The following is a 20287-nucleotide window of genomic DNA, read 5'->3' as shown; positions in this document are numbered from 1 at the left end:
ATAGAGCATTAAGCAGAGTTCCCTGTGCTATGCAGTGGGTTCTCATTAGTTATCTATTTTATACATACTATCAATAGTATATATATGTCAATCCTTATCTTCCAATTCATTCCAGCCCCACCGCCATACCCCATTGGTATCCATATGTTCGTTCTCTACATCTGTGTCTTTATTTCTGTTTTGTAAATAAGATCATCCATACCAATTTTTTTCAGATTCCACATATATTGTGTCAATATACAGGATTTGTTTTTCTCTTTCTGACTTACTTCACTCTGTATGATTGTCTCCTAGGTCCATCCACGAAAGACAATCTGCTTTAACTATTAGGGTTTTCCCACCAAGATAACATCAGTGCGGCCAAAAAGCAAAGATGACTGGAATTTTAACTAACCTGCCTAATCTTACTGTGTCTAAATGTCTGTGGTATCAGATTTGTTCAAAACAGTCCCCAAAATAGGATCATTACTTCATGATAATAATAGGATTATTATTCATGATCCAGTTGCACATAGTACATGGGTGAGCCGGCACGTTGTTCACGTGGAGGACTTTTGGGGGCTGGGAAGTGGGGCAGTGCCAGTCCTTATGTCATAGCTTCCTTCAGAGCTTGTTACAGCCTAGTCACTGCCTGCCCTTGCTTTGACCTGGGGTATTCCAGTTTGACTTGCTGGCCATGAGCATTTCACAACTCCGTTGCCTGTGTTATCTTAAGTCTGCACTCTTCCCCCTTAATCCAGACTTGGCAGCTCTGTTCCGCCATATCTCCACACGTGCTTGTTGTCCCTTGATACTCCATTCTATCCAAACTGCCATCTCTGCTAAGCTGAGAAATGGCGAGACTGTCAGAGACAGGATAGAACAGTCGAGTGGACTTAGAGGCCCTGGACACCAGGTCCAGCTCTCCCCTTCCTAACTCTGAGACACTGGACAACACAGAATCTCTATGTGAACATTATTTCCTTGTTTTTATTAAGGTAATTTTAGAGTGATTTTAGGCTTATATGAAAATTGAGGAGAAAGTATAGAGATTTCCTGGATACCATCTACTCCTACATATAACTTCTCCCATTAGCAATATCCCCCATCAGAGTGGGCTTCCCTGGTGGCTCAGATGGTAAAGAATCTGCCTGCAATGCAAGAGACTGGGTTTGTTCTCTGGATTGGAAAGATCCCCTGGAGAAGGGAATTTATTACAATTGATAAATGTCCATTGACACATCACACATCATAATCACTCAAAGTCCATAGTTAACATTATAGTTCATTCCTGGTGTTGTCCATTCTATGTATTTGGACAAGTATATAATAACATCCGTCATTATGATATCATGCAGAGTAGTTTCACTGCTCTAGTATTTCCTCATCCTAAATGTGGCAGTAACATGATTGATTCTGAATCCTCTTAGGCTTAGAGAAAATAAAAACTGCTTAACAAACAATAAGGCAAGAAAGTTCAGTGTATTGTGTTGAGAGTGAAAAATTAGAATTGGACATAATCTAAAAATCTTAACACAGGAGCCCAGTTAAATAAATTATGATGTAATCAACCAGATATATGCAATAATTAAAAATTAAGTTGTACAATAGTTAAAGGTGTGGGAAAATTAAGTGAAAACAATTACAATGTGTTCAAGTTACCAGGGGCTGGGAAGGGAGGAATGGGGAGTCACTGTTTAATGGGTACAGGGTTTCTGTTTGAGATGATGAAAAGTTCTGGAAATGGACAGTCGTGACGGCTACACGGCATTGTGAATGTACTTAATGCCACTGAACTGTGTACTTTGAAGTGATTAAAATGGTAAATTTTGTGTCATGAATATTTTACCACAATAAAAAAAAAATAATAAAGTAGCTAGAATGTTGCAGGAAGTTCTTCAAAATGCAAAAACAATTCTCCTGTGAAGCCATGGTGGTTTCTTACAGTTTGCTACTGTTATGATTATGAGGAGCATATAATTGGATGTTTATTAAATTATTAACTAAAACTTTAAACACAAATAAAAGTGTTTGGTTTAAAAATATATATGTACAGGATGGCCCTCTTATTTAAATCTACCTTTATCTATGTCTATATGTCTATATCTATATGTCTATATATATCTATATATCTATGTCTATCTACATATATAAACACAACATTCATATATACTTTTCTCAGTTTTCTGGGATGAATATATATTACTCCTACACCGAACTACCAGGCTTCCCTGGTAGTTCAGCTGGTAAAGAGTCAGCCTGCAATGAGGGAGACCTGGGTTCAATCCCTGGTTTGGGAATATTCCCTGGAGAAGGGAATGGCTACCCACTCGAGTATTCTGGCCTGGAGAATTCCATGGCCAGTCCATGGGGTCACAAAGAGTCGGACTCGACTGACCGACTTTCACTTTCACACCAAACTTTATTTTTATAAAAAAGGTATGAAGTAGTACATCAGTATAAACCATAAGGAACTTCTATGATTAATAAAAGAGGCTTTGGCCTATCATAGTGTAGAATATACAATAATTTCTAACAATTTTAAGACAGTGTTTGACGTTAATCTGCAGACAGAGAAAACTGTATATCCAAAGTTTGAAAAGTGACCAGGTAGCTCATTTGAAGCATTTAAGTAAGGACATTGTGTCTGGAGCATTAAGTCTGTGGGTGGGTGGTGCTGAGAGCAAAGGGCTGTGATGAGTCTGGAGAGGTTAGCAGGTAATAAAGGGACAGCTGTCCAAGTTAGAGTTTGGACTTTATTCTAAGGATAACAACAAACCATTGATGGGTTAGATTTGCATAGTGGAAGGATTAGGGTGATTGCCTCCTGTCAAATGGACTAGAGAAATATAAGACTGGAGGCAGAAAGGTTGGTTAGGAGGCTGTTGCAGTCACACGGGCATGTGGGCAGTGAGTATTAAGTATGTGGGACTGAGACACATCTAGAAAGTAGAGCTCTTGTAGAGCTTGGTATCAGTTGGAGACCCAGAGTGAGATTGAGGACTATCTAGGATGTCTCCTGATTTTAGCCTTGGGCAATCAAAACGGGCTAGTGTCACTCATGGAGATAGAAAGCAAATAGGAGCTTGTGTGAGGCCCAGGTAAATACAGGGACCCGGACTTAGCGAAACATCAATCTGGATGATTTTTCTGCAGCAAATCACAGGATCTTTGGTGCAAGTGAGAGAAGGGTAACAGTTTAAATCTTCCAAAGCTATAGATTTGCAAAGAATTGTGAATAAAAGACACGGCGTGGGGCAAAGAAAATGAAGAGTCAAATAAAAATTAACCATAGAGGGACTTCCCTTGGTTGTTCAGTGACTTGGGACTCCAAGCTCCCAAGGCCAGAGGCCCAGGTTCGATCCCTAGTCAAGGAACTAGATCCCACATGCCACAACTAAGAATTTGCATGCTGCAACTAAGATCCAGTGCAGCCTAATAAATAAAAGAAAAGAATTAAACGTAGAATGATGTACCAGTTGTCAAAGCTATATATTTAAAAAAGTGAGGGAGGAAATGATGGAGAGAGAAAATAAAAGTATCTAGAGATTGAAAGTACTAACGTGTACAGCCAGCCAATCCATGTGCTCCATGGTTTTGTTTTTTTTTTTTAAGTGAGTTTATTTTTTTTTTTTCTAATTTTATTTTATTTTTAAACTTTACATAATTATATTAGTTTTGCCAAATATCAAAATGAATCCGCCACAGGTATACATGTGTTCCCCATCCCGAACCCTCCTCCCTCCTCCCTCCCCATACCATCCCACTGGGCCGTCCCAGTGCACCAGCCCCAAGCATCCAGCATTGTGCATCGAACCTGGACTGGCAACTCGTTTCCTACATGATATTTTACATGTTTCATTGCCATTCTCCCAAATCTTCCCACCCTCTCCCTCTCCCACAGAGTCCATAAGACTGTTCTATACATCAGTGTCTCTTTTGCTGTCTCGTACACCGGGTTATTGTTACCATCTTTCTAAATTCCATATATATGCGTTAGTATACTGTATTTATGTTTTTCCTTCTGGCTTACTTCACTCTGTATAATAGGCTCCAGTTTCATCCACCTCATTAGAACTGATTCAAATGTATTCTTTTTAATGGCTGAGTAATACTCCATTGTGTATATGTACCACAGCTTTCTTATCCATTCATCTGCTGATGGACATCTAGGTTGCTTCCATGTCTTGGCTATTATAAACAGTGCTGCGATGAACATTGGGGTACATGTGTCTCTTTCCCTTCTGGTTTCCTCAGTGTGTATGCCCAGCAGTGGGGTTGCTGGATCATAAGGCAGTTCTATTTCCAGTTTTTTAAGGAATCTCCACACTGTTCTCCATAGTGGCTGTACTAGTTTGCATTCCCACCAACAGTGTAACAGGATTGGTTACACTGGAAACGAAAATGGAGAGATCACAACAGACAACACAGAAATACAAAGGATCATAAAAGACTACTATCAACAATTATATGCCAATAAAATGGACAACGTGGAAGAAATGGACAAATTCTTAGAAAAGTACAACTTTCCAAAACTGGACCAGGAAGAAATAGAAAATCTTAACAGACCCATCACAAGCATGGTTTGTTTTTTAAAGGGACTTTGTTTTCATTTTTGTTATTTTTTTAAAATCACCAAGAGTCTGATTCAACCATGCCGTAATTTGATCATGAAACCTTGACCAGAACCCTGAAGGTAAGAGAAGCCATTTGAAATCAAATATCTTGTCCAAACCTAAACAAAAACAACTATATAATCATTGATTTCTCAGATATAGGACCAAAATTAATCAGTAAGTATATCTTCCTTTCCCAGACTCAAAGACCAGTACTGCTTTGTACAAGTAGCCTGTGGACTGGGTATTAGATAATATTGGAGATTTCTAAATATTCATGAATGTGTAATGGTAAATTATGCAGGTCAAGATTCTTAAATTTAGGAAATGCCTGCTAAAGTATATGGAGGTAAACTGCCAGCATGCAACTTATTTTCAATGTTTTTTAAAAAATTGCATAATAAAGCAAATACAGCAAAATGGTAACTGTTTGATCTAAGTGATTCTAAATGGGGAGGGAGGCAGGGGGAAATGATTTTGCTTCCTAGGAAATATCTGGCAGTGTTTGGAGACATTTCTGGCTGTCAAAGTTAGGGGTGGTGTTGCTATGGCATGTAGTAAGTAGAAGCCAAGAATTCTGCTAAACATCTACAGTGCACAGGACAGTCCCTGACAACAGACAATTATCTGGATGCAAATGTCCTAGTCCTGAGGCTTCGAAACCCTTTTCTGGGTAGTAGATATATGGATGATCATGGGGCTGCTGCTGCTAAGTTGCTTCAGTCGTGTCCGACTCTGTGCAACCCCATACACAGCGGCCCATCAGGCTCCGCCGTCCCTGGGATTCTCCAGGCAAGAATACTGGAGTGGGTTGCCATTTCCTTCTCCAATGCATGGAAGAGAAAAGTGAAAGTGAAGTCGCTCAGTCGTCTTCCGTCCTCCGTCCATGGATTTTCCAGGCAAGAGTACTGGAGTGGGGTGCCATTGCCTTCTCTGCATGGTGCTAGTACTAGTCTTTCAAATGTCACAATATTTTAAACTTTTATTTAAAGCAGTTTGAAATGAAAATTAAAATATAAGATAAAAGGAAAATCAATCTTTTCTAAGTAGCCAGCAATAAATTGTTTTTGATGATGGCGGAGCCTTGTTTTGAGTGTGGTGATGCACTTGGAAACCATAACTTTTAGGTAGATGGCTGGAAATCATTCTTTACCTTTCTTCAGTGAGTCAAAATAGATTGATATTGCTGATATTTAAAAAAAAAAACCCACACTCACCAGTTCCAAGGTAGTGCTGGCATTAGACACCAACAGCCAGGTAAGAGATGTATTGTTTTCTTTTCTTGGCTGATCTGGGTCTTCGTTGCTGTACAGGCTTTCCTCTAGTTGCAGGGAGCGGCAGCCTCTCTGTCATTGCAGTGCACGGGCTTACTGCAGTGACTTCTCTTGTTGCAGAGCACGGGCTCTAGGTTGCTCAGACTTCAGTAGCTGTGGCACAGGGGCTTAGTTGCTCTGCCATGTGTGGAGTTTCCTGGACCAGGGATCTGATCCAGGAAACCTGCATCTCCTGCATTGACAGGCAGACTCTTTATCACGGAGCCACCTGGGAAGCCCCCACTTTTTTTTTCTTCCTTATGCACATATGAATACACACACCAATAGGCTTCCAAGAAGTGGGTTCAACCAACACCTCCCTCCTCACTGCCACCACCCCCCTCAACTTCTGGGAGAGGGCTCCTGGCTTGGTCTTTATTTGGTATTTGAGTTTTTGTGCAAAATGTTTTAAGAGAGAAAGGAAGCAAAGAAGAGAAGAACAGACATTTCTATATCACTTAATATGACCCAGGCATCATGCTGGACACTTTTGGTATATACATAATCCTATCTGGCTTGGAGTCAGCTGATACTCATGTAAGTTTTAATTGTGCCACACAATGACTAATTAGATTCATTCATTTAATCATTTATTTCTCCATTCAACAAACCTTTATTAGATACCAGCTGTGTTCCAGATACTAACTAGGTCCTAGGAATATAAAATTGAAGTATATTCCTTGATCTCAGAAAGCAGTGTGGGAACGAGGCCAGAGTTGGAGTTTGAGACAGGACCGGAGGGTGGTCCAGGCAGGTGGGACAGTGTGAGGCATGGCCTAGAAGTTAAAAGAGATGGGGTGGGATGCCTTAGTTGGCATTGTTGTTCAGTTGCTAAATCATGTCCGATTCTTTGAGACCCCATGAACCGCAGCATGCCAGGCTTCCCTGTCCTTCACCATCTCCCAGAGTTTGTTCAAATTCATGTCCATTAAGTTGGTGATACTATCTATCATATTATATTCTCTGCTGCCCTCTTCTTTTTTTGCCCTCAATCTCTTCCAGCATCAAAGTTTTTTCCAGTGAGTCAGCTCTTCACATCAGGTGGCCAAAGTATTAGAGCTTCAGCTTCAGCATCAGTCCTTCCAATGAATATTCAGGGTTGATTTCCTTTAGATTTGACTGGTTTGATCTGCTTGCAGTCCAAGGGAGTCTCAAGAGTCTTCTCCAGCATCACAATTTGAAAGCATCACTTCTTTGGCACTCAGCCTTCTTTACGGTCCAAATCTCACATCTGTACATGACTACTGGAAAAATCATAGCTTTGACTAGACAGACCTTTGTCAGCAAAGTGATGTCTCTGCTTTTAAATACACTGTCTACGTGTGTCATAACTATTCTTCCAAGGAGCAAGTGTCTTTTAATTTCGTGGCTGTATTCACTGTCTGCAATGATTTTGGAGCAACGTTATGTATATAAATTTAAATCACTATATAATAGGCATAACTATTATATTTAACTCATTTATGTTTGTCAATTATGCCTCAATTAAAGCTGAAAAAAGCAACTCATTTAGAGACAAAAATTTTGTCATTTTCCAGGTAACAAAACTGAAGTCCACCAGGCAGAGATGGTACCAGGCAAAGTGTCCCAGGCCTGACTCCTGCACACTCACCGCTGCACCACCCTGCCCCTCCCTGCCATACCAGTTCAGAGGAAGTGTTTCCCAGAGTCATAAAATCCCTCCTCTCCGTCATCATCAAAACTTCCTCTTGGCCATCAAGTGAAGTAGATGACAAAGCTGACTGTCCCAGTTTGGAGTCTTAGAGAATGACTCACTAAGAAGTTAAATATATACTCTCATTGAGCAAAGGCAGCTGGTAAAGCTGGGGTCAGATGGTCAGGCTCGTGAACTGACTGTTCTGCCCACTGGCCCATACCTGAGGTCCAGGAACAGCCTCAGAAATGGCTCTGCCTGGGGGAAGAGGCCATGGGGCTGACTCAGTCAGCAGTGTAAACCCAGAGAAGAATGCAGGCGCTTCATTCTTGGGAACTTCTGTTATGGAAAGTAAAATCATTTGGACAATTGGCATCTTTTACATCTTCCTATTATGGCTACAGGGAACTTTGCTTTTTTCACATTTGTGTATCACTTTAGAGTTTAGATTTGCTTTTGCTTTCACCTTCTCGTGTAGTGCTCATGGCAGTATTTTCTGTCCTATTTTACAAATGAGACATTTAATAATTTATACAGGATGACACACCCAGCAGGTCTTTAGTTTCCAAATCTTCTGCTGAACTCCATCAAATATTTATGTGAAATAAGTGTGATGTGTGTCAATTGTTTTCTCCAAACAATGGTGATTATATGTATACTATATGTGTGTATGTGTGTGGGCTTAGTGACTAAACAACAGTAAAGAAAGCATATACCATAATATGCATCATGGGATTCATTTGCGGGGAGAAAAAGAGAATGCCTGTGTGCTGGATACAAAAAGGCTGGGGAGATGCTAGCAGGCCTGACATTTCTAGGTGGGGCAGTTAGCAGAATTTGCTCCTTTCCTCTTTGAGGGTTGTTTTTTTTTTTTTTGGTTTTATTTTTCAGATTTTTATAATAATAAAATATTACTTTGGTAATCAGAAAGGAATTAATGTTATAAACAAAGGTTTAAAATCATCCAAGAAAGGCCAGACAGGTACATTTCAAGAATATAGAGACAGGAAATTCTCTGGTGGCCCAGTGGTTAAGACTCCATGCTCCCAGTGCAGGGGGCACTGGTTTGATTCCTGGCCAGGGAACTAAGATCCCCAAAGGTTGCAAAGTGTGGCCAAATAAGTAAAGAGATGTTATTTTAATAAAATAAAAATAAAAAGAGTATAGAGACAATTAATATTAAAACTCATTTTTCTAAAGGGGAGGGAATAAGAGAACTGTATCTATAGAGGCAGATATGACCATATCTATAGAAGTTGAAAGGCTCCCATGGTGGCTCAGACAGTAAAGAATCCACCTACAATGCCGGAGACCTGGGTTCTGTCCCTGGGATGGGAAGATCCCCTGGAGAAGGAAATGGCAACCCACTCCAATATTCTTGCCTGGGAAATCCCTATGAATAGAGGAGCCTGGAGGGCTACAGTTCATGGGGTTGAAAAGAGTCGGACATAACTGAATGATTAAACACAGCATAGAAGTAGATAATTGACCAGATCTGTGCTACAGGACAGCAAGAGCAGATGGCTAAATGGATACCTCAGAGCCAGTGCATGGTCCACAAAGCAAACATTTAGGGTGAATGAAGGAGTGGGAGCCTCCTTTTACTGGAGAAAGTCAGCTCCCTTTATACTTCCCATTGCTACTAACAGCTAAAGGGTTCAGTTCAGTTCACTTCAGTCGCTCAGTCGAGTCCAACTCTTTGAGACCTCATGAATCGCAGCATGCCAGGCCTCCCTGTCCATCACCATCTCCCAGAGTTCACTCAAACTCACGTCCATCAAGTCAGTGACGCCATCCAGCCATCTCATCCTCTGTCGTCCCCTTCTCCTCCTGCCCCCAATCCCTCCCAGCATCAGAGTCTTTTCCAGTGAGGCAACTCTTCCCATGAGGTGGCCAAAGTACTGGAGTTTCAGCTTTAGCATCATTCCTTCCAAAGAACACCGAGGGCTGATCTCCTTTAGAATGGACCGGTTGGATCTCCTTGCAGTCTAAGGGACTCTCAAGAGTCTTCTCCAACACCACAGTCCAAAAACATCAGTTCTTCGGCACTCAGCTTTCTTCGCAGTCCAACTCTCACATCCATACATGACCACTGGAAAAACCATAGCCTTGACTAGACGGACCTTTGTTGGCAAAGTAATGTCTCTGCTTTTCAATATGCTATCTAGGTTGGTCATAACTTTCCTTCCAAGGAGTAAGCATCTTTTAATTTCATGGCTGCAGTCACCATCTGCAGTGATTTGGGAGCCCCCCAAAATAAAGTCTGACACTGTTTCCACTGTTTCCCCATCTATTTCCCATGAAGTGGTGGGACCGGATGCCATGATCTTCGTTTTCTGAATGTTGAGCTTTAAGCCACCTTTTTCACTCTCCACTTTCACTTTCATCAAGAGGCTTTTTAGTTCCTCTTCACTTTCTGCCATAAGGGTGGTGTCATCTGTATATCTGAGGTTATTGATATTTCTCTTGGCAATCTTGATTCCAGCTTGTGTTTCTTCCAGTCCAGCGTTTCTCATGATGTACTCTGCATGGAAGTTAAATAAGCAGGGTGGCAATATACAGCCTTGACGTACTCCTTTTTGTATTTGGAATCAGTCTGTTGTTCCATGTCCAGTTCTAATTGTTGCTTCCTGACCTGCATATAGGTTTCTCAAGAGGCAGGTCAAGTGGTCTGGTATTCCCATCTCTTTCAGAATTTTCCACAGTTTATTGTGATCCACACAGTCAAAGGCCTTGGCATAGTCAATAAAGCAGAAATAGATGTTTTTCTGGAACTCTCCTGCTTTTTCCATGATCCAGCGGATCTTGGCAATTTGATCTCTGGTTCCTCTGCCTTTTCTGAAACCAGCTTGAACATCTGGAAGTTCATGGTTCACATATTGCTGAAGCCTGGCTTGGAGAATTTTGAGCATTATTTTACTAGCACGTGAGATGAGTGCAATTGTGCGGTAGCTTGAGCATTCTTTGGCTTTGCCTGGTTAGGAAATATTAAATTATGCACCTGTGTGTTCACTTCCCTGGAGGCATGGAATATTCCTCTGGAACTGATGTTTTCTGAAGGAGGCTGATTCTTTACAGTGAAATCTCTCATGGCTACTCCATTTCTTGTTTGTAGCTTGACACTGTTAGCTGTTACTCAAATCTGGCAAAAAGCAGGAAAAGGGGATTAAAAATAAATAAATGGATAGTTGGATGGACCACCTTCATTTACAGAGCATCTCCTATTTTCTTGCCAGATGCTGATTTATGTGCTCTATAATTTCTGAATTTTGACTTTGTAACATTATCTCTAATCTCAACAGGAAAGAATTACTGTTCCATTTTGTCTGTCTGTCTGTATGCTCAGTCATGTCCGACTCTTTGTGACCCCCTTAACTGTAGCCCGCCAGGCCCCTCTGTCCAATTCTCCAGGCAAGAATACAGGGGCAGGTTTCCGTTTCCTTCCCCAGGGGATCTTCCCTACACAGGAATCAAACCCACCTCTCTTGCATCTTCTGCATTGGCAAGTGGATTCTTTACCACTATGCCACCTGGGATTCCCATAATTCCATTGTAGAGGTGGTAAAACATGCTGAGACAGGTTGAGTTACTGCAGAGAGCAGGACTAGAATCTAGGCCTACCTGACTTTAAGGCCCTTGCCCCTTTCCAAGGCCATTCCCTCCTCTGCACCCTAGCAGGGGTGGCCCAGGCTTTCTCAGTGTACCTAGCAGACATCTGTTAAAAAAAAAAAAACACACACACAGATTAGGAATCTGCTTCTGGGTGCATGCAGGCATGGACAACTATCTAAATGATCTCCAAATGGCCCATGGGTGACTTTCTCCATCCTCATGATTTTTTTCCCACACAACAGGCATTCTTTGCCATAGTCATTTCATTTTGTTTTCCTTTTTAATGTGTTGACCCTACTCAACTTACGGAGACAGAAATTCTCCCGCTTGAATAAGAAAAGATGGAACTCAGAATGAAGTCTGTTTCAGAGACAGGTTTATGTAGAAGGTAAATGATAAGGCAGATTTTCTGAAAAGTGAACCCAAAATGGCAGTGCCCTGCCTGCTGAACTTCATTTCCTTTTCTCATTTCCTTTTTGTTTCATGTCTCATTTCACAAGTGCTCCTCTGTCCTCTGTAAGCCGACTAATGTTGGTGGCATAGAGAACCTCATAGGACTTCCTCAGAACTCTTTTACAGGGGACCAACCGAATGTGGTTTTGTCTAGCTCTCTGCTAGGCTCTTGTTAAGTAAACAACCCAACTTTGATAGCAGAGAGTTTGTGGTTCAGGGCGGGGGTTGAGGCTGAAGGGAGCAGAGCAGGCCTGAGAGAAATTTGAAGTAGGAGGTTTCTCTTCAAAATGAAAATGAAGCCCTGCTTCAAAACAAGTTGTTCTCTGATCCACCAGTTGAGACCCATCCTCAAGCGCTCTGCACAGACCACTTGCTACCCTCTGCTCTTTGTACTTGCCCTGCCCTCTACCCTTGACCTTGGGCTATAGACCTATAGAGAATGATGTCATAATAATTCATTTTCTTATTTCCTACAGGAAGGTCATTGAGAAGAGGGCTCACTAAACCACACAAGAGAAATTATTGGTTCTCTGTTCAGGAAGAGCTGCCCTATTACTAGTGACTGGTATGCTTTATCTTATGAAGCATGTAGCTGGTTTACTTTCTTTGTATTTGCTACAAGGAAACTTACAGCCAAATTTGAGATTCATTTCTAGTTGAGTGAGCTGGACTTCATGTCATAGCTTGGAGCACTAATTCTACCTCTTTTTCATCTGGCTCCTCTTATGACTTCTTTTCGAATCCACTAGATCTCTTCATGCAAATGATGTTTTAAAAAAGTGTTTGCATTGCTTTGGTCTTTGGAAGCTACTTTAATTTATTCTGAAACAAGTAGAAACAACTCTGTATATTTGTTGCACCACAATTTTAGGTATCTGCCCAACTTACAATAACACCCTTCATTTTCTTGAAGAATTTCATGGACTATCACAGGAATGGTGATATCATAGGAATTGGTATCCAGAAAATCAATTTGAACAATGTGTTCTTGCCTGCCTGGTCACCTTGAGTGGAGTTGAGGTAGCTACCTGATCCCAGCTGAGTTATACAGATTCTTTCCTCTAGAAATTTGAAATTGGGATTTGACAAATGCCATGAACCACTGGGCTAGGTAGTCAAACACGTAATGTATCTACACATTGAGTCTCAATGCTGATTGTTTCATAGACTCACTAGGAGCATCTCTAAGAAATACTGATTTCATCTCTGCTTATCAAGGAAGGTGAAGATACACTTACTGTAATATCAATGATGTCTGCTCACAGACTTTTGGGATATATAGCCAAATAGATCTATTGATTGGATTTATTTACTGTCATTTCTCTAAAGAGTTTGTGATTGGAGAATATGATACCATACCCTTAAATATCCCACCTCTCATTGAAAATTGTTCTATAGGGAGCATGAGAAACTGAAATACATTCTATTCACTTGCATTCCAACCACCTTTGTGTGGACAGAATTTTGAATGAATTGAAGGAACTTAAGCTACATTAGACTTTATTTTCTTATTGCTGGACTAGGTTTCACTCCCCCAGATAGATTTATTTATTTCACATTCATTTGTTGAACACATCCTGTGTTTGAGGCCCTCTGCTGGGTGCTACGGGAGAAGGTGGGTACCTAGATGGACCTGATCCTAAGGAGGCAGGTGACAAGGAATGTGGCAGAGGATCAAGGGTCGTGTTCTCAGAACATAGCAATAGGAGGCCCTGGAAGCTTTCCCCAAGCAGCATTAGTGAGTTCTGCTTGCCTTGTGTTATGTACAGTGTCTATTATTCTTTTCATTTGTGGAAATAATCAAGAGTTGGCTAAAGTGGCAGTCGTATTATGCCCATGAAGAGGCTCAATGCAACCAGCCTTCAAGAACGGTCTCATTTGAATCTAGATAAAACTTATCAGATATTCTGCGTATTTCAACTCCTATTTGGATTCCACGCTCAGCACCAATTTTCTCAGCTGGCCTTTCTTGCCCTTTCTTTTTATTGTTTATCTACCTTTGAAAATAACAAAGAAATGGAGTGGGAAATGGAAAATTACTCTGTTGGAAAAGCTCACCTTTGTAAATGTGAGTTTCCAATGCATTTAGAAATATTCTATAGAATTTCTGAGAACTCCCAGATACCTCCACCAGCAAACATAACTGATAAGCTCTCATGTTGGAGAGAAAAAAATAACAGTATTATTTAACATTTATTGAGTGCTTATATGCTAGACAATTCTACTAAGAGCTTAGATTTCATACTCAGAACAACTTTTCAGTAATTCTTTCTTTCTGGATTACAGAAGAGCAAACTAAAGGAATGTGCCCAAGGTCATATAGGTCATTAGTGGCAGAAAATGGATCAGAACCCAGGCCAGTCTGCTAGGATTGGAGGACTTTGTTTTTGATCATTGCTGTATCTATAGCCCTTCAAGCAGTGCTGGGCACTTGAGGGATTCAATAAAATTGTGCTAAATGAATGAATGAATGAATATCTTACCCACAGAAGCAAATCTCTGGCGAGTAATTAGAAAGAAACACACAGCTACTGGATGAGGCCCCACATCATGGATTCTGGCACAACGGTGTCCTCTTTCAGAATTTGAAAGTGGTGGAACAGAAATAGTATCCCGTGACCCAGAACAACTATCTGTGTGCTAATCTTGGCTCTCCTGTTGTGTGACCTCAGGTCCATCAGCCTCATGCCCTTCTGAGCTTCAGGTGTCTTTTTTGAAAAACAAGACCCCTAAGAATGTGTGTGTGCTTAGTCATTCAGTTGTGTCCAACTCTTTGCAACCCCATGGACTGTAGCCTGCTAGGCTCCTCTGTCCATGGGGATTCTCCAGGCAAGAATATTAGAGTGGATTGCCATGCCCTCCTCCAGGGGATCTTCCCAACCCAGGAATTGAACCCAGGTCTCCCGCATTGCAGACAGAGTCTTTACTGTCTGAGCCACCAGGGAAGCCCTCTAAGTTATCTTCCAAATCCAACAGACTGTCACTCACAAAAATTCTACACAAGAGAAATTTATCTTCTGGATGAACCACTCCAAGGACAAACCTCAAATGGTATCATGAGGTGTGGGAAGAGAAACAGTCTCATTTTCCATTCCTTATTTGGTACCACCTGCCATGTCTCCTGAGATTCCCTGATGGAGTGCTATACTGTTTTAAAAAAAACATTTTTTTTCTTTTTTACATTTTTCAACTTTTAATTTTGAAATAACTTTTGACTTGCAAAAAAAAAAAAAAAAGAGAGAGAGAGAGAAAAATAGCATCAAGAATTTCTGAGTACCCATCACCTGGTTTATCCAAATTTTGTCATTTTTTTGCCACAGAGAAAGGATGAAAATCAGAAAGTTAATATTAGCAAACTACTGATCCACAGTCCTTAAGTTCATCAATTGTCCTTAAGTTCATCAGTTGTCCCACTAATGTTCCTTTTCTGGTTCAGAACCCAGTGCACGTCCACGGGCTGCTGCTAGTTGTCTTATTCTGTTTCCCTTAATATGGAACAGCTTTGCAATGTCTTTGTCTTCCATGATCTTGATGCATTTGAAGAGTACCACCCAGTATTTTTAAGACTGTCCCTCAGTTTGGGTTTGATCTTGACTGACTTCCAGCTATGCACCTTGAGCAAGAATACCATAGAGGCGATTTTAGTTCCTTCTGAGTGTGTCTCACCAGGAGCTACATGATGTCAATTTGTTGTGTCATTGTCTGTGAGCTAACTTTGATTACTCTGTTATTTCACTTTCTAGACATTTTATCTGAAAAAAGAAATGGAATAAAAATAGGATCTGCTTCACAGGGTTGTGATGAGAAATAACTGGGGTTGGGGTGGGGAATGGCCTATAAAGCACTTAACATGATTCCTAAGACATAGTAGGACTTTTAGTAGTAGTAACAGCAATATAGTAGTCACAGTACATCTTCATCCTTTTTCTTTTAAAAGCATATCAAACCATTAGGAAATTGTTTAGGTAGAAGTGGGAATTGCTGATGGAGCTGGGTTTGGGGTATTTGCAGACACACATTCCGCCTTTGCATTTGCTGCTGCAGCTGTGCACCCTGAAGTCAGGAGGATTCCAGTGGGCCAGAAAGATCACAGCCCTCAGTGTTTCTCTGGATGGGCAGCAAGTGTTGTTGAATGTTTGGCTATTGTACACTCAGTGGCAGGGGACATGTCTATTCAGCCTTGGATCTGGCCTACAAGATGTCAGGTAACCTTTTCAAGGCCATGGGAGATTTTAATAAAATCTGAAGTGAAGTTAGTAGATATTACGCTTTTGCCTGGGTAAAACATACAATTAATGTATAAATCTGGGTTTTACAAGTGACATCTGCATAGTGCTTATTTCACTAACCGCACAGTGATTGACATATAGGCTATTCTGCAATATTTTTCTATTAGTCTGTGAATAGGCAGTCCAATGAATTATTTATTGGGCTAACACATCCTGATGCTTTTTTTTTTTTCCTCTTTTAAAAATAACATTTTCTTTGGGAAGTCCTGGCCTTGCTTAGTCAATTAACCACACCCACACCCACACCCACCCCACCTGGTCCAGATCTCCTCTCTGGAGATATAAACCTTCAAAATCCAAAGCAACATTTGAATGTGCAGAGGAAGGGATAAAACCTGATCGAGACCATAATCCCCTATCCTTGTAATCTCCCTGAAGTCAGATGTAGAATCTTATTGTCAAATCAATGGTGGGGTGTGGAGGGGTGTTGTACAAGCATTCAGTTACTGTGCTTTTCCAGAAATGGGCTAAAACCCATTTTTATAGGTTTTAGAGAGGGGGGAAAGGGGAAATGGGTTTCTGGAAAAGGAAAAAGAGAAAAGGGGAAAGAGAGAAGGCAGACCTCTCTTGCTGCTAGGTTTCAGCCTCATTTCCCTGAAGATAACCAACAGTGCTAGAGATGGGGATGGCGGGGCATTGACAGCAAGAGCTGTTGACTCTGAAGGTGTTGCTCTGTCATCTCTTTTTCCTTTTCCCTTGGCTCTCTCTATTGCTGTTTCCCCACTAACCCTCTCCTGCCCAGATGCTATGGTAGCAGTTCAAGGCATGATGGTAGCCAGCACAGGAATGGTTAAGGAAGATGTGATGACCAGTAGGGTCAGTTTGAGAGAACACTTTGAAGTTAGAGTAGACAGGACTTGATACCAGATTGGTTGAGGGGTATGAATCAAAGAAAGAGGTCAATGATAACTCCACATTTTTTTTTTTTTCCACTGTACTGAGCAGCTTGTGGGATATTAGTTCCCTGACCAGGGATTGAATCTGGGCCCTGGCAATGAGACCACTGGGGAATTCCCAATAACTCCAGTTTTTTGGCCTGAGCAACTGGATGGGTACTGGTGCCATGTACAGAGGTAGGGAACCCAGAGAGAGGAGGCGGAGGACCTCAGTAGTCACTTTGGATTTGAGATGTCTATTATTCAGCTAAGGAGACGTTTAGATATCCTATTTTGAATTTAGAGGAGAGCATAGTGAAAAGGACTTGAGATTTTATGTGATGTATTTGGAATTGACATTGGTATTCTAAGACTTTGACAACTATATTTAAACTCTCTGAGTCTCAGTTTCTATATTTTTCAATTATAGATTACACTACCCACATTTCCGTTACTTATTGTTTTGTAACAAATCACCCCGAAATATAGTGGCTTAATATAACAATTATTACTTTTTTATCATTCTACAGGGTGGGGCTCAGCTGAGTTGTTCTTCCTCTGGTTTTGCTTGAATAACATATACAGCTGCATTCAGCAGGGAGCTTGGCTGGGGCTGGAAGAATCTAAGATGACCTCTCATCCTCCAGAGCCTCATTTCAGATGGCCTGTCATCACTGAGTAATTTAGCCTGAGCTTTTTACATGGCAACTAGATCTCAAGAGGGCAATCCAATGTTTAAGCTCTTATCCAGCCTCTGCTTATACCATGCTTGCCAATGTCTCATTAGCCAAAGCAAGTCACATGGCCAAGCTCAGAATCAGTACAAAAAGGAATACATAAGACTGTGAATACTGAGAGATGTGGCTAACTGGGGACTATGGTGTAAGAGTCTACCACAGCTGACTTGACTGTGTTTTTGTGAAGATTAAACTGTCTGCAGTGTGGTAGATACTCAATAAATATTAGTTATTATTATTATGACATAATAACCTTCAAAACCAATCCCTGTGACCATAAGGATTATGCTCATTTTACTTATAAATGTACAAGGGAAGAAAATCAACCTGTTTTCTACTTCTCCAGTAGAAGTAGATCTGTAGGGTTTTTTTTTTCCCCTTTGTGCTCAGTTGTGCTGCTTAATAGATGTTTTGTGATTACTTAAATCCAGCAAAGATATAGTCTAACAGTCTGATTTTGGAAAAGTAAAATTCTTCTATATTCTCACTTTAAAGTCAAAATTAAAAATATGAACATTAATGATCCTCCCCAATATAAGAATTGTTTGTTGATTTTGTGGTTGTAACCTATGTTCATTAGAAATCTTTGTTTCTAGCTATAATTCTCCTCTTATTTCTTTCTATTTGATACTTTTTCCCTCTGTATCAGTTACATCAAGGTTACTATAAATATTCCAATAGTAAATTAAGAAAATCCCTCATACTTTACCAATATCTCTTCTCAACAAGCAAGCAAATAATCAAACTAACAAACAAAAACCCTCAAAGCAATGCATTGTTTAACAGAGACATGGGGATGAATAGGTGCTGTTTATATATTGTTTTTCCCATTCTGGGCACTAGAATCTTGACTCTAATAATCATGTAAAGAATCCACCAGCCCGGATATCTCTTTATAGCAATGCCCAAAGCATTCTGAAACTTCGGGCATTTTAAAGATAGTAAAATGATTTTTGAGAATGATTATACTCAGACTATGAATACATATGTATGTATATATGTATACATACACATATGACATGTTGTGTACAACAGCGAAAAATACTATGTATGTAGGAGAGTTTTGTTACCATTTTGTAGGTGAAAATACTTAGCCCGTGGCATTTTTCATTTCTTTTCTTCTTGCATTTTATGATCTCTGTGGATCCTGTGTAGATTCTGGCCCTAAATATCAGGCTTACTTGTACTGACAGGCTACTTCTTAGGAGCCCTTAATACCTAGGCAAAACATTTCTGATCTGTCTGCCGATACAATTTGCAAAGTATCATCTCCTTGCTGACCACGTGAGTCTCTGTTTCCCCAGCACTGGAGCTCTACCTGACCTTCCACATCCTGTGTGTGTTTCTGCTTATGTGGCCTTGGGAAAGATCATTTATTGTCTTTCCTTTGACAAGAAAAATGACTTCCTGTTTGAGATCCAGACACTAAACGCTCCATCCCTGGGCAGCGGCTTGATTGTTATAACATGTCCTGTGTACCCCTCTAAACACTTCTCATCAAAGCAGCATGGGGCGCTTCTATGAAATCACAGTGTTGTCTGGGTTACAACAGTAGGACACAAAACAAATTAGACATGGATCAATTTAAAGTCCCAGAATTGATTTTTTCCCTTCCTTACTGAATTTTTGGAGCCATTTTCATAAAAGCCCATGATTTACTTTATTCCTGTGAACCAAATAACTTCCTTTCTTCACTCTATTTATAGAAGTGCATTAGGAAATTATTTTCAAATTGAAACGTCATTGGCTGTGTGAAGACATATGGTTTACTTTGTTTCATAATTACACAATCTTAGTACCAATTTATGCATTTTTCCTAAAGTGGAAAGACTTTGGTCAATTTTTCACCTTGTTATCATTCAAAAATACATGAGACAAGGCAATCTCAATTGTGCCATAGTAACAACTAACTCTGAATTTCAGTGATTTACTAAGGTTTACTTCTCACTCTTGCTACCTCCCAGTGTGAGTCGGTTGGGGACCCCCGGTCATGGGGTCTCTCAAGGACCCAGACCGACAGATGCTCCACTGTAACTGATGCTTTCATGGTCATACAGGCAGGGAATAGGGAATATGTGGCAAATTTTGCACTAGCTCTTGAAACTCCTTGCCAGAAGTGACATGTTACTTCACTCACATTTCACTGACCAAAGCAAGTCACATGGGTAAAGCAAGCCTATTTTCAAAGGGGGAAAAATGAAAATCTATCCTGTTCCCAGTGGGAGAAGGACTGGGATGTGTATAAGCAGCCACAGGGAAAGCCACAGCACTTAAGAACAAATCAGCCTCACCAGAAATCAAAGCAATCTGAAATCTTTGAAGAAACAGAAAAAGAAGGAAACAGTGCTGACAGAGAGGCAGTAACATGGTCTCTCTCATGCTGATTACACGCTGTTTCTGAAAGAATCTCAGATAGTTTAAAATATCTATCGAGAGCCTTGGAAACTATCTATAACCTTTGGCACCTTGCGGCTCAGCAGGTAAAGAATCCGCCTGCCATGCGGGAAGCCTGGATTCGATCCCTGGGTTGGGAAGATCCCCTGGAGAAGGGAAAGGCTATCCACTCCAATATTCTGGCCTGGAGAATTCCATGGACTGTGTAGTCCATGGGGTCGCAAAGAGTCGGACACAACTGAGCAACTTTCGCATTCACTTTGGAGCTAAATTATACTTTCAGAGTCTAACTTTACAAGAGTAAAATATGGAAACATCTCATAGTCTAACAACAGGGAATGGTCAGTAAGTCTACTACTATAGCA

At 40.7% G+C, this 20287-nt stretch overlaps 1 long non-coding RNA gene across 2 annotated transcripts in view; it reads left to right on the top strand.

Annotated features, from left to right (window-relative positions):
* Positions 1-20287, top strand: part of LOC139176153 (uncharacterized) — a 111188-nt gene that overhangs the window by 18915 nt on the left and 71986 nt on the right. Inside the window, exon 3 of one of the 2 annotated variants that reach the window (XR_011560624.1) lies at positions 295-4086. The exons of the other annotated variant lie outside the window; for it this stretch is intronic. This is a non-coding gene — a long non-coding RNA (uncharacterized lncRNA). Of the gene's footprint in view, positions 1-294; positions 4087-20287 lie in introns of those variants that run through there. 2 annotated transcript variants of the gene reach the window in all.

Source organism: Bos indicus, chromosome 1 (genome assembly GCF_029378745.1).
Source record: "Bos indicus isolate NIAB-ARS_2022 breed Sahiwal x Tharparkar chromosome 1, NIAB-ARS_B.indTharparkar_mat_pri_1.0, whole genome shotgun sequence".
Lineage (NCBI taxonomy): Eukaryota > Metazoa > Chordata > Mammalia > Artiodactyla > Bovidae > Bos > Bos indicus.
The sequence above is the reverse complement of the archived record's forward strand: the minus strand, read 5'-3'. Positions and strand labels throughout refer to the sequence as shown.